General features: G+C 33.2%; 1 protein-coding gene across 1 annotated transcript in view; it reads left to right on the top strand.

Annotated features, from left to right (window-relative positions):
• Nucleotides 1-13843, top strand: part of adcy5 (adenylate cyclase 5) — a 152139-nt gene that overhangs the window by 6824 nt on the left and 131472 nt on the right. The window lies entirely within an intron of this gene.

Below are 13843 nucleotides of genomic sequence, written 5' to 3'. Positions count from 1 at the left end.
ATATTATTGGTTATAAATATTCAGTCAATAAGATTGCTGTTTTATTAAAAAGAATTACATGTATTTAAAGCCTCACAATATTTAACCTATTGTTTTTTTTTCAATTTATTTTATCTTTTTATTTTATAATCAGTCATTAAAAATATATAAGCTGCATACTTCAGCTGTGCTTTTAAACATGCAAAATCACTATTTGATTTTCATAATATTGTATACTTAAGTGCTTTGCTTTACCAGCTACTGTAACCTTTTATAGTAAATGTGTTTTAAGCTCCTTTTGTCTTCATATATACTGTAATTATGTTCTCAATGCAAACACAGACTCTTTGAATGGTGTGTGTGTGTGGGAACGGGCTGCTGTGTTTGTTGCTCTTTCCACACAATGCTGTTGTCTTTAGCATTGCAGATCTCTCTGTTTACACGGGCCTAGCAGGACTCTCCAATAGTTTGCTGTTGTTTTATAAAGATTCTGGTAGAAAGGCTACATCAGGAGCATTCTCATAGATTACTAGATTTCATTAGGCTGTGATGGTCGGCGCTGGTTTTTAAGTGGTCTGAGATTTTGGGGCAGGCAGAAAGTGATTGCTTAAACGAGTTGCTTTTAGTGCATTCCAAATGAGTTTGGAACAAGTTGGTTATTGCCTATAACAGGGGCGCCCAAACTTGGTCATGGAAGGCTGATATACTGCATATTTTAGTTCCAACCCCAATTAAACACACCTAAACCAGCTAATCAAGCACTTTCTAGGTTTACAAAAACTTCCAGGCAGGTGTGTTGAAGCTAAACTAAGCAGGACACCGGCCGTCCAGGACTGAGATTGGACACACCTGGCCTATAATATCAATAATACACTTATTTAATACACTTCTTGAGGGTTCTTTTGTTAAAAGGTTAGCTCATCCCCAAATAATAATAATAATAATAATAATAATAATAATAATAATAATAATAATAATAACAATAATAATAATAATAATAATAATAATAATAATAATAATTATTATTATTATTATTATTATTATTATTATTATTATTATTATTTCTGGTCCTCATGTAGATCCAAAATCATAAAAAATGCATCTATCAATAAAACACGGATACAAATATTGTTCATGAAATCTGAGAAATTTCTTTGCCTCCACTGAAAACCTGTTCAGTCAATTTTACAATATTCATAAAGAGATCATATGCTCATGACCGATTGTGGCTAAGGCCGGTTTTGCAGATGACTGCATTTGTTTGCAGGCTGTGAGAGAAATTAGTGTAAAGTGATCACTGGAAATGCTGTTGTTTTATTATCTTGTTGTGGTGTCATTCATTTATTCAAGTAGAACATGTTAAATTGATTAAAAGTGCCATGAATTCTTGTACGTCTTTACTTCCAATTATTTAAATTTAAAATGAATTCTGCTTTTTTTATTTTTTTTAATTTACTGTATGCATTTTGAAGAAATGTATCATGATTTCCAGAAAAATATTAAGCAACACTACTGGAGATGGATTTTACTGAAATAATAACTTTGTTGGACACTGGCCGCATATCCGTTAATCAAACAATAGTTTTTAAATGGATATTGAATAACAAACAAACCACTCCAACTAAAATGGTGCAGATCTTTTGTACAAATATGCAAAAACAAAGAACACTACAATCCAATGAAAAATCTAATCTTTGTTTTATTTGGGTTGACTCTTAAACACAATCCTTTTAAACTATATTTAGCCCTAATGAGTATAGCTTATCATTTCAACTCTCTGCACATTAGCAATGATGCTTTTGCTATTATTTCTCTATTAGTTTTAACTTAAAGTTGTCATACCATTCTGTCAATACAAAAGAACCAGGCTACAGGATAATAGAGATTGTTCACCCAAACCAAAAATGAAAAGTTTCTCAACCATATATTTATTTTCCAAATTTCTATGAGTTTCTTTTTTGTCCAGTTTAACACAAGGCAGTGGTTCAAAGAATGTTGGAAACCAGTTAGTATTGACTAAGTAGAAAGAAAACACACCATGGAAGTCAATGATTATTGATTTTCAGTGTTCTTCTTTTGTGCTCAAATCGAGAAGAAAACCTTCAGTGAAACAAATGGAGTGTGTGTGTAAATGACAACTTTTTTTGTGAACTGTCACTTTAAGGATAAGAACAAACCTTTTCAGGATAGTCTTCCAGATCATCGCCAGTTCACAATCTCCAGCTCCATTTCCCCCGTGTGCTTCATTAAAGCCACAGGTGGGAGCCGTTTAAAGGAGTGAACATGGACTCGTTCCCTGGGGGAAAACAGAGAAGGTGGACACAGTCCTGCCTGGCACATCTCCAGCTCTAACATGGTTTGTGGCTGCTTTAATTGAATTGCCCCACTCTGTACCATACAGACCCGCTGGAATTCAAAACAGATGTCCTCCCTGTCCTTCTTGAAAGTTCTGCTATTAATTTGCCTTTGAGAGTCAACCCTTATGGAAGCATTAACCTTCCCTCAGGCCAGGCTGAGTACGTGCTCTGTTAAACGGCCGGCTGAGCAAAAAAAAAACAACAACACCTCTTGGGACTAATGCAGAGCTCACACACAGATCATCTTTTGATGCTCTGTCAACTTTTGCTTAACTTGTACAGCACATATGCATTGTCTGGCTAGCCGGATTATATTATGTAGGATTCATACATATGTGAAGTGATTATTTTTGCAACTAAAAGAAATTGAAGAGATAATTTGATGGCTATTGAGGAATCATTCTGTTAGAAGTCTATTAAGTATAACTTTTTGTGTTGGTTAAACAATTGTTTTTATTATTTTAAAATAATTAGTATTAATACTAGCCTTAAAACCACCACTACCACCTTATTATTATTATTATTATTATTATTATTATTATTATTATTATTATTCACAAAGTCAGTGCTTCCGGCACATAGACTTTACTTGGGTGGGCCGCCCAGGTATTTTAACGGCCGCCTTAGTATATTTAGTGACTATATTTATAAATTTTTTTTTTCTCTTTTTTTTTTTTTTTTTTTTTTTTTTCTTTCTTGTATCTGCCCAATATGACCAAACATCCGCGATCGATTAAGTAGTAGAAAATCGTCTCTCGTTTACCTGTTTCGTTGTGTGTGTGCGAGACCCATCAACATTCCCACAAGTAATCTCACAAGCTCTGCAGACCACAGAGACGTGAATTTTTGAGTCTTAAATTTTTTTGTTTTGTTTGTCAGATATAATTAACTATTTATATCATGTGGGTAAATGGTGTGTTTCAGTTCAGCCACCACCGCAAGTATATTTCAAACCTGTGGGAAGCACTTATTATTATTATTATTATTATTATTATTATTATTATTATTATTAATCTTCAAATTTTTTATTATTATTATTATTAATCTTCTTATTCTAATTTATTATTATTATTATTATTATTATTATTATTATTATTATTATTATTATTATGCGACAGCCATATCACCCTGCAACCCAAGACCTGTTACTCACTGTAACTAAGCAAGTCTGAGCCTGGTCAGTACCTGGATGGGAGACCACATGGGAAAACTAGGTTGCTGTTGGAAGTGGTGTTAGTGAGACCTGCAGTCTGTGTGAGTCCTAATGCCCCAGTAAAGTGAAGGGGACACTATACTGTCAGTGGGCGCCGTCTTTCGGTCCTGACTCTCTGTGGTCATTTAAAAAAATCCCATGGCACTTCTCGTAAAGAGTAGGGGTGTAACTCTGGTGTCCTGGCCAAACTCCCTCCATCGACCCTTACAGATCATGGCCTCCATATCATCCCCATCCTCTGAATTAATTCTATCACTGTCTCTCCACTCCACCTAAAGCTGGTGTGTGGTGAGCGCACTGGCGCCATTGTTCTGTGGCTGCCGTTGCATCATCCAAGCGGATGCTGCACGCTGGTGGTGGTGTGGAGAGACCCCCCCCCCCATAAGTTTGAAGCGTTTTCGGTGTATGGCCATACACAATAAATGCACTATATAAATACACATTATTTCAGAAATCAAATATTTTTTTTACCTTATTTAAAATGTTTAGCCTTTAATACAACTGATGTATTAAACTTGTAGTGTAAAAATTGTAATGTAATTGTACAGTATTGATTTACTTCATTTCTTAAACCATAATAATAGTTCTATAATACCTCTTTTATTTGAAAAGTGTGTTAATGGAAAAAAAAAAAAACGTTATTATTATTATTATACATTGAAGTTATTTCGTCCAATTAAAGTGAAAGAAAGGTGCAGTAATATATGCTTTGCATCAGAACTTCACAAAAAGTGACTGTAGAAAGTCAATATTTCACCATTATGGACTTTGTGTTCTTGTTTTCATAATTAGTTTGACCTTGTTTTCCTTTGTTCTGTTACCGTCCGGTCTTCTGTTGCCATGTCAACGCATTTAATTATTTCAGGTGTTCCTTTTCAGTTCATTATCATCAGTTCCAAGGCTCCCTTTGTGTTTAGTTCATTGTGCAGTGTAGTCCATGTTTATGAAATTACACGCATTTCCCTTCTTTAATAGATTTATCCGCTTTATTACCACGCTTTGTTTCAAATGTTCAAATTTCTCACGTTTATGTGTCTCTACATTCAAAATATTCATCTTTTTTTTAAGCATAAATAAATCAATAAATGTACTGTATCAACAAAAAAAATGCATTTTGTATATTTTAGTTTATTTCACAAATTATTCTATAAAAAAAGAATAAGAAATATAAATCAGAGCACATATTTTACCCTTGTATGTTCATAATTAACAACGAAACAACCTTTTATTTAGGGCTGGCGTGATATTGGGGAAAAAACAGACATCAAATATCTGCTCTTTATTTATTTATATAAATAAATATACCATTATACCAAATTTCTTAAATAGCTCGTTTTGGATATAATTAATAATTTTAGATAGTTTGGTATCTTTTTGTAGAGAAGTGAATCTGGGTACAGCCTAATAAACTAATTGCAACACTAATTGCATAGATGAACCCAATAGAACACATACATAGGATGTGCTTTTAGGGTTTTCTGGGGTGTCTAATAGCATTCAAGTATACACAAAATAACACTATAATCTGCATCATATAAATAATTAAGCAATTAATTCCCATTAAGCTACAAACTAAAGTTATAATACTAATAAGTGTATATTTGTATTTGAATGTCTATGCTAAAATTATACATTGTGCAGTCATTTACTCCTTATGTAGGGCTGGACCAAATAGCAATATCGAATCGCAATAAAATATATGTCATTTACGATGATAAGCTCTGGACATCTTTACTCCATATTGATCCTAAGAGCCAATCACACAGCAGAAATATGCAACAACAGGAATCTGTAATTGTGTTCATATTAGAGAATCACCGAATGTTTGGCCGCCGAAAACTATCACGCTCGTTTCACTTTTCCACCAACAGTACCCGTCATGGTTTAGATACTCTTTTAAAAGTGGAAGCATTAACAACATGTATAGAAATATATATCGTTATCGTTCAATATAGAAAATAATTATCCAGATTGCATTTTTGCCATATTGCCCAGCTTTACTCTTATGTAAATGCATGTCTCTTATTGTATTGTGAATGGAAAAATAAGTAGCCAAGCAATCTCACCTCAGATTTAGTTTGGTTGCTTATAGACATTGCGCATTTCAAATGGGGTCCTACAAACATGTGTACAAGCTCTGGAAGGTTTTTTCCTCCCCTTTAAAATGCAGCTGTAGGTGTGAGTTTGTGTTGCCTCTCAAAATGAGACTCTGACATGTCTCTTATGAGTGCAGACCCTCGATTGTGCTTCCTGTAGCTTAGCAACCAAGGCCGGTTCTGAAAAACAGCATCCAGAAGCACTCAGGGGTTCCCTGTGCAAAGACCTGCTTTTCATCTCCCAAACACCTCCAGCAAATGTGCCGTCTTCCCATTAGAGGTTCAAATTGAGATAATTAAGGCACAACTGGGTCTTTGCTCTCCCTTCTTTGCTCCCTCTTTTGCTTTGTGTTTTTTTTTTTTTTGCTGTTGTCAAGGTAGACCTGTGGTAATCAGTGTGTGTGGGTGGCTGCCTACACCTCTCTTAAACAATCGCTGGAGTCTGTGCTTTGTATTAGACCACTTATTAGGAGACATGTCTTGGGGGATATCAGAATGCAATTTGCTGTGACCTATAATAAGCTTTTATTTTATTTTAATTTTATTATTTTATTTATTTTATGAAAATTAAATTTTTTTTTTTTTATTATTACTATTATAATTTTTTTTTTTACACAATACTTGAATTTCAATGTGAACGATTAACTTGACCAAAAGTGAAATAAATGTGTGTTTGGCAGTTTTACACAAAAATATTTTTTAATTTTATAAAGCTATTCTTTTGAGCTTGGTTATTTAATAAAGCAGTAAGCCACAATAAGCCGTGGTTTACCGTGAATTTATAACAGAGAAAAGGAACGTTGTTAGACGTGACACAGATTCGATGGCAGAAGGGTGGCCAAGTAACTGTCAGGTTTATGTTTGTACAGTAATTTACAACAGCTTTGAATGTGGCTAAACCAATCAGAATCAAGGACTGAACTATCTGATTTATCAGCATCTTGAAGAAAGTTTCAATAATAATAATAATAATAATAATAATAATAATAATGATGGTGTTTTTATTGTAATTTAATTCTATGAACCATTTATAACTGTAAATTTGAATTAAATGTGGTTTAAATGTTTATTCAAACTATTTGTAATGAATTGTTTCATGATTTCATAACCTCTCTTTCAGCACTACTACTACTACTACTACTACTACTACTAATAATAATAATAATAATAATAATAATAATAATAATAATAACCTATGTGCTCAAATTTCCCAGTGCTGGGTTGCAGCTGGTAGGGCATCCGCTGCATAAAACATGTGCTGGATAAGTTGGTGGTTCATTCCGCTGTGGCGACCCCTGATTAATAAAGGGACTAAGCTGAAAAGAAAAGGAGTGAATGAATGAATATGTGCTGAAATTTAGCATAATCAATAGATTTCTCCGTGATCACGTGATTGATGATAGAAATTGCTGAATAAATTTTGCCATAAAATGAATGAATTGTATCTTAATGAATCTTGCGGCAAATTACAGAAAAAAAAGAGACAAAAACAATTATATATTTAAAAGTATAGATAGTATCATTTTAAGCACGTACAACGAAATCAAAACAAAACATACAGACAGATAAAAAGGTAAATAATGTTGCTTAACAAAAGGTACAATTGTACTATCTGCATCACACAACACACTCTACTTTGAACTTAGGAAAGGATAAGAATACATTTGCTGGAACAAGGACTCCATATCTAACAGTAAAACATGTTCTTGGATATATTTCCTGAATGGGTCCCAAAAATAAATTGTATTTTGAAAATATTGAGAAAGGAAAACCTTTTATAAACAGTTACTGTATTTCGAGCAAATAAATATGATCGGCCTCATGAATATATTGTATATATAGTAGTATAAGAGCATAACACATGAATGACAATTATAACCTGTAAAATTGTTTGTTTATAAAACCTGTTTGCATCAAGTTTTTACTTCTATTACAGAATTAATACCTGCTTTCATCATTTTCCATAGTGAAATTAAGTTTATCAGTTATTAAACAGTATTGAAGATCTGCTGTGAGCTCTAAATGTTCTCTGCTGTGTTCCAGATAAAAAAATGACAACAACTTTTTGTATTTAATAAAGGAACTTGTACAGGACAAACTACATTAACCAGGATGTTGTACAGACTAGGGCTGCACAGCGATATTTATTGTGATATACGGTTTTACCAGATTTTTTGAATAACTCTGTTTGGTAAGATTTCATTAATTTAGATCAACTGGGATGATCAAGTCTTTTTATTTTTACTGTAATTATAATAAATTACAAGCAGTCCTAGTACAGACGTTCCAGTACAGCAGAAGTGTGTGTTTTTGAGAGGGTACAAACCATATCTGTTAGTTGTGTTATCTCAGTATATTTTGTTCGGATTAATTTCTTTAAAAACACTCAGCTCACCTCCAAATGCACGCTTTTAGTTCTAAAAACTTCTGATGAATTGCATAAAATTACCCAAGGATTTGGATTGTTGGTGATTTGTTTTCATTCTTGATGTCCTGTCAATATTTAGCAACTGCTATCTCCTCACTCAAGATAAACGTGAGGTTTGTCGCGCGTGGAGCTGATTATTTCTGTAGAGACTCTGGAATGCATCATGATTGAAACCAAACTCCGCATGTTATTTTTATTGCAGAACCACCCTCTGTTTCTTCTTCATTTGTCACACATCTTTCTTCTTTGCTTGCAGATATGGGCCCCGTTGCCGCCTACAAACTTGGTGTATTCATTTAGACCCACAGAGTGTCAAATCATGTGTACACGCTAATTTTATAATTGAACGTGGCAGGCTGAAAATGTAATAGTCAACATGTTTTTCATGTAATTTTAGTGTCAACATGCTGTGCGAGTGAGTGGCCTGCAAAAGCTGCATGCAAGATCCATGAGTTGTGTCTCACTGAAATGTTTTCTTTTCAATAATGTTTAAAAGGGGTACAGCTAAAAAAAAAAAAAAGAAAGCTTCTCGCAGGGTTTAACAGTTGCGTTAACTTGCATTAAGCAGAGTGACAGCAAAATGTTTTTAGATTACGCACAAATGCACTTATTGTTAATTTTGTTTTATTATATATTAAGGAAGGTGATCATAAGAGGAAAAAAAAAAACTTGTACCAACCCCAAACTTTTAAAAATGAGTTTTGTTCATGTTTGTACATAAGCAGAAATTATTATCATTGATTGTTATAATATATAATATTTTGGTTTATGTATGTTTGTGTGTGTATATAGTGTGTGTGTGTGTGTGTGTGTGTGTGTGTGTGTGTGTGTGTGTGTGTGTGTGTGTTTATATCAAATAAATATTAGGCAAAGTATTACATTTTAGAAAGAATTTGGATATTTATTTGAAATTATATGAAATTGTTGCATTAGTTGTAAATGTACGTTTTATATACCGTATAAGATTGGGAGGAGTGTTTAGGAAACCTGTTGCAAAAATGCAAAATTATCTTGTTTTTATTTATTTTAAATGAATATTATTAGCAGGCATTTTATAAAAATATTTTGTACACCATGTTTAAATCAGTTAAAAAAATAATTGTATTAGATATTTGTACATTTTATATATAGTATTATATTGGTTTGAGCATTTAGGCAACCTATGTTTAATTAATTAATTTATTTATTTAACCACACTGAACTGAACTAAATTGAACTTCAACTCTGAAAACTGGATTTACAGTTTCAATTTACTAGAACTTCGACACTATGTACATTGTAAAAGCGCTATAAAAATAAAGATGCATTTAATAAAGTTGATTTGAATATATATATATATATATATATATATATATATATATATATATATATATATATATATATATATATATATATATATATATATATATATATATATATATATATATATATATATATATATATATATATATATATATATATATATATATATATATATATATATATATATATATATTCTAGATAAATTTATTTGGACTGTAAATGTAAAAGTCTATTGGATCAGAGGGCCAGTGACCTGAAGAGTTTAGCTCCAATCCTAATCAAACACACCTGAACCAGCTTATCAATGTCTTACTATTTATACTAGAAACAAGTTGGAGCTAAAATCACCGGCCCTTCAGGATCGAGTTTAGACACCCCTGGATAAGACGGACAATGAGTGGTGTTTGTCTTAAATAGAGATAGCAAAGTACAATTATTGTCAGCAAATAATATAATATAATGATTTATGTGTGTGCATGTTTATATAAAAATATATTAGGCGACTATTACATTAAAAAAGAATATTTTGAATATTTACTTTGGAAAAAAAATGTAATCGTTGCATTAGGTATATTTGTACATTTATATACCATAGTGAATTGGCAGGAGTGTTTAGGAAATGTATCTATGTATGTATGTATGCATGTTACTTTGAAGTTACTTTAAAAAATATACCTATAAAAATACAAAATAAATTGCAGCTCTTTCAGTAATTTAATATTCACTGAAAAACATTACAATGGGTTGATCACAGCAGCTTGAAAATATTCAAGAGGAAAGATTGGATCAGACTTATTTGTGCGCTACACTATTTTTAGGTGCAAAATGTAAATGGTTTAGTAGATTAGATCTGGTCTAATTAAATCAAGCAGGTCAAGTATTGAAATGTGTGATTATCGGTCTTAATGGGAATATATAGGTTTTGTTTAAAATAAGATAAAATCACAATGTGGTTTACAGTTGTTCTTATGCATTCCATTTTATAGGAATAATATTTAGCAGAAGTATAAGGACAACATTTATTTATTATTATTAATATTATTATTATTATTATTATTATTGGAAAATACGAGCGTCCATTGGAGATAACGAACTTGCGAATGCAAAAGACACGATATGTGAATGACCCCATAAACTACTACTCTTCTATCCACATTCAGAAGATACCTTCACTCCCGTTCCTGCACAAAAATCCAATTTAGCCTGTTTAGGCTGAGTTGGACCGCCGTGTTTTGGGGCGCCGGTGTCCTCCTTGGTGACGAGTATTGTCATAGAATGCTTTCTATTCAAGTACTTGAACAAGTTGCTGGTCTAGGTAAAAGCAGCAGAAAGTTCTTTAAAGACTAAACATGGACTGCATTTCACAGCAATATTTTTGTTTTTATGCTCAATGAAATCAAAGTAATTTCTGTATTTCCGATTGAAGAAGCAACCGCTCTTGACCTCAATCTTTTCAGCTCGCGTTCTCCAGCAATTAACTGGCATTGCAGCGGAAAAAAACTTTCTGAGGGCATTTTTTTTCTTATAAAAACTATATTTACCTTTGACCTATTTAAATGCAATTCGTTAAATTACTGCACTCCCCAAAAGTGTAATTAGAATACAGTAATGCGTTACTGTGGAATGTGGTACACCCAACTCTGGATTAGATGGACAATGTGTGATATTTCGTTTAAATAGATATTGCAAAGTACAACTTGCAGGCGAATATTTAACAAGAATAAATGTTAAAGAAATTGATATGCTCAAATACCAAATGAAAATAATTTAAACAAAGGTAACTTGACTAAAACTGACTTCGTTTTTAGTAAATTGTCTGAGACTGCAGGTATTTTTGAGAAGTTCTTGCATTATTTGTTTGGAAAGAGTCCAGTTTTTTTCTGGTTAATCAGTGCATCTAAATCCATAATGGTTAGGCAGAAACCAAAAGCTTTGTTCCATTTTTTTTTTTTTGTACACTTTTGTTGGATCATCAACATTTTTCTTGTTGACAAAGCTAGTCGATGAACCCAAACAGTTTAGTTTCTCATTACTAAGGCATTTAGTGTGATCAAAAGCAGACACCCTATTCTCGCTGGAAATAAATCTTGGTTCCCTATGCCAGTTCTTATGTTTGCATCATTGCTCATTTTCATCAGCAGCTTCCTGAACTGTCTTCAAAAAGTTACCCGAGCCCTTTCCACAGTGCTGTCACTTATAAAAGGACACTGGAGGGAAGCCAACCGGCCATGTTTTTTATATTCATTTATTTTTTCGCATGCTAATCAGAAATCTCCGGAATGTCGTACACACAGGTGGGGTGCAAAGAACATTCACGCTCTTTTACTGTAGCTAAAATATCTTCCTCAAACCATTAGTGAATTGATGTTGTTATTGAAAGAATTTAGTTCTGTAGCACAGCTGAAAGTGCACAGACGCAGGCACTGATCCAGGATCTGCATGACACCCAGTCAAGAGGAACATATGGCTAGTCAGTGAAACACTCAGATGTGATAACCACGTTCTTATCGGCTGCCTTGCTAATGCAGAACTAAAGAAAAGTGTGATTCGAGTTATTCCAGGTCATTAAGCTTTACTTGAGAGATTTAGGCTACATTTGCTTGGCCAGTGTAGAGTATGAACTCTTCTGACATTTTTCTTTCTGACATTCCTTAAAGAGCAATAGTAACAGTTCATATTCTTTCTCTCTTTCCACTCTCCAGGAAGAGAAAGTCAATAGCTTTGTACTGGTGGCAGGCAAATGATCTTTTCTGCCTATATTCAAATCATGCTAATATTAAATGAGGTGTTTGTTTTGCTTTTGTGTTTGTCGCGGTGTCCTTTTTCTCTGTAAGGCCATTTGGTGTTGTCAGGAAAGATCAGATCAGACTTGTTTGTGCGCTACACTATTTTTAGGTGCAAAATGTAAATGATTTCAGTAGATTATATCAAGTCTAATTAAATTTGCTGGTCAAGTATTGAAATGTGATTATTTAGGGGTCTTGTTCATACCTGTCAACCCTCCCGTTTTTTTCTGGGATTCTCCTGTATTTTACAGTTCTATACCGCTATCATCCCGTAAAGGTATTTCTCCCGTGTTTTCAGTCATTCTCTGAAGAGTGGCAAATAAACATTAAAGAGACGAGCGCAACTCATACTGCCGAACCACCAGGGGCCGCCCCTTGCTCTTAAACGTGAGTCTGTTCTGTGCTTTCGCGTTGTTTAGGAATGGCAACACTTTGAAATAAATATAAAAATGACGACATTCCCTTCTTTTTCATTACATGGCCCGTCTCCCCTTCATATGCAATAGTCAAAACGGTGCATGACTGCCAGCTGACGCGCTCCATAGTGGTAAATAGACGCTGTTTCCCAAGCAGATTCTGTACATGTGATTTGAAGCGGAGAGAAAGTCTGGGTTTTGGGTGCCTGATTAAACAGACATATACACATAATTAATAATAATTTAAAGATGTAGATCTTGGTGTTTTGTTTTTTTTCAAACACAACTAGTTTCATCCTAAATGAGCATAAAAAGTTAGTAAAGCAATCGAACGCTTTCATTAATAACGTTAGATGTGTGCATTTTTAAAGTGACACCTCTATTATTTAATGTAATCAAACGAATAAAAATCTAAAAAATAAGAGACTCATTCGTTGCTCTTTAATCAGAATGTGTAAGTTATACAGTGAAGAAACGGCTAATGAGATTTGAAAGCTTGATTGTATTTCAATATAATAGCTACTAATTTTAATAAGCTGAACTTTTTGCTAATGTATTTGCTGCTAATGTATACTATTTATTTTTTCTTTTGCAAATAGTAATAATAAAACATATTGCTGACCATCTAACTGTTTATTTACAACTAAACAGCTCCAAATAAACATATTAAGTTATTTAGGGGATTTGGGGGGGGGGGGGGGGCGTATCCCCTTATTTTCACATCCCAATGTTGACAGGTATGGTCTTATTGGGAATAGAGGTTTTGTTTAAAATAAGATAAAATCACAATGCGGTTGACAGTTGATCTTGTGCATTCCATTTATAGGTATAATGTTTGGCAGAAGTATGAGGAAAGCATTATTATTATTTATAAAGGGCTCCTATTTTTACCCCTTTTACAAGATGCAAGATAAGTTATTGGTGTCTCCAGCATGTGACTAAAGTTTCAGTGCATTTTTCCATGCTGAATATGTGAATTTGTTGTAAGATTACATTGTAGCTCATTTGTTGCATATGAGTGTTTCCAAATAGCTGTTTCTACTCACCCACTGTTTCCATGTGCATGTCTGTTTCTCCTGCTGCATCACATAAACCGCAGTCAGTGACCGATGACAATGAAGCAGATATTTAGTTCAGAGTCAAAATACCAGGTTGATATATTTGTTGTTATTCAAGCATTTCAATGTTTAAAAATTACAAATTTAGAAACATTTTAAACTTGTAAATCATATTCTTGAGGTGCAGCTGATCACAGAGAGTTGGAAC

The sequence above is a fragment of the Danio aesculapii genome, chromosome 9 (assembly GCF_903798145.1).
Source record: "Danio aesculapii chromosome 9, fDanAes4.1, whole genome shotgun sequence".
Classification (NCBI taxonomy): Eukaryota; Metazoa; Chordata; class Actinopteri; order Cypriniformes; family Danionidae; genus Danio; species Danio aesculapii.
Note: the sequence above shows the minus strand (reverse complement) of the source record. Positions and strands in the feature narration are given on the sequence as shown.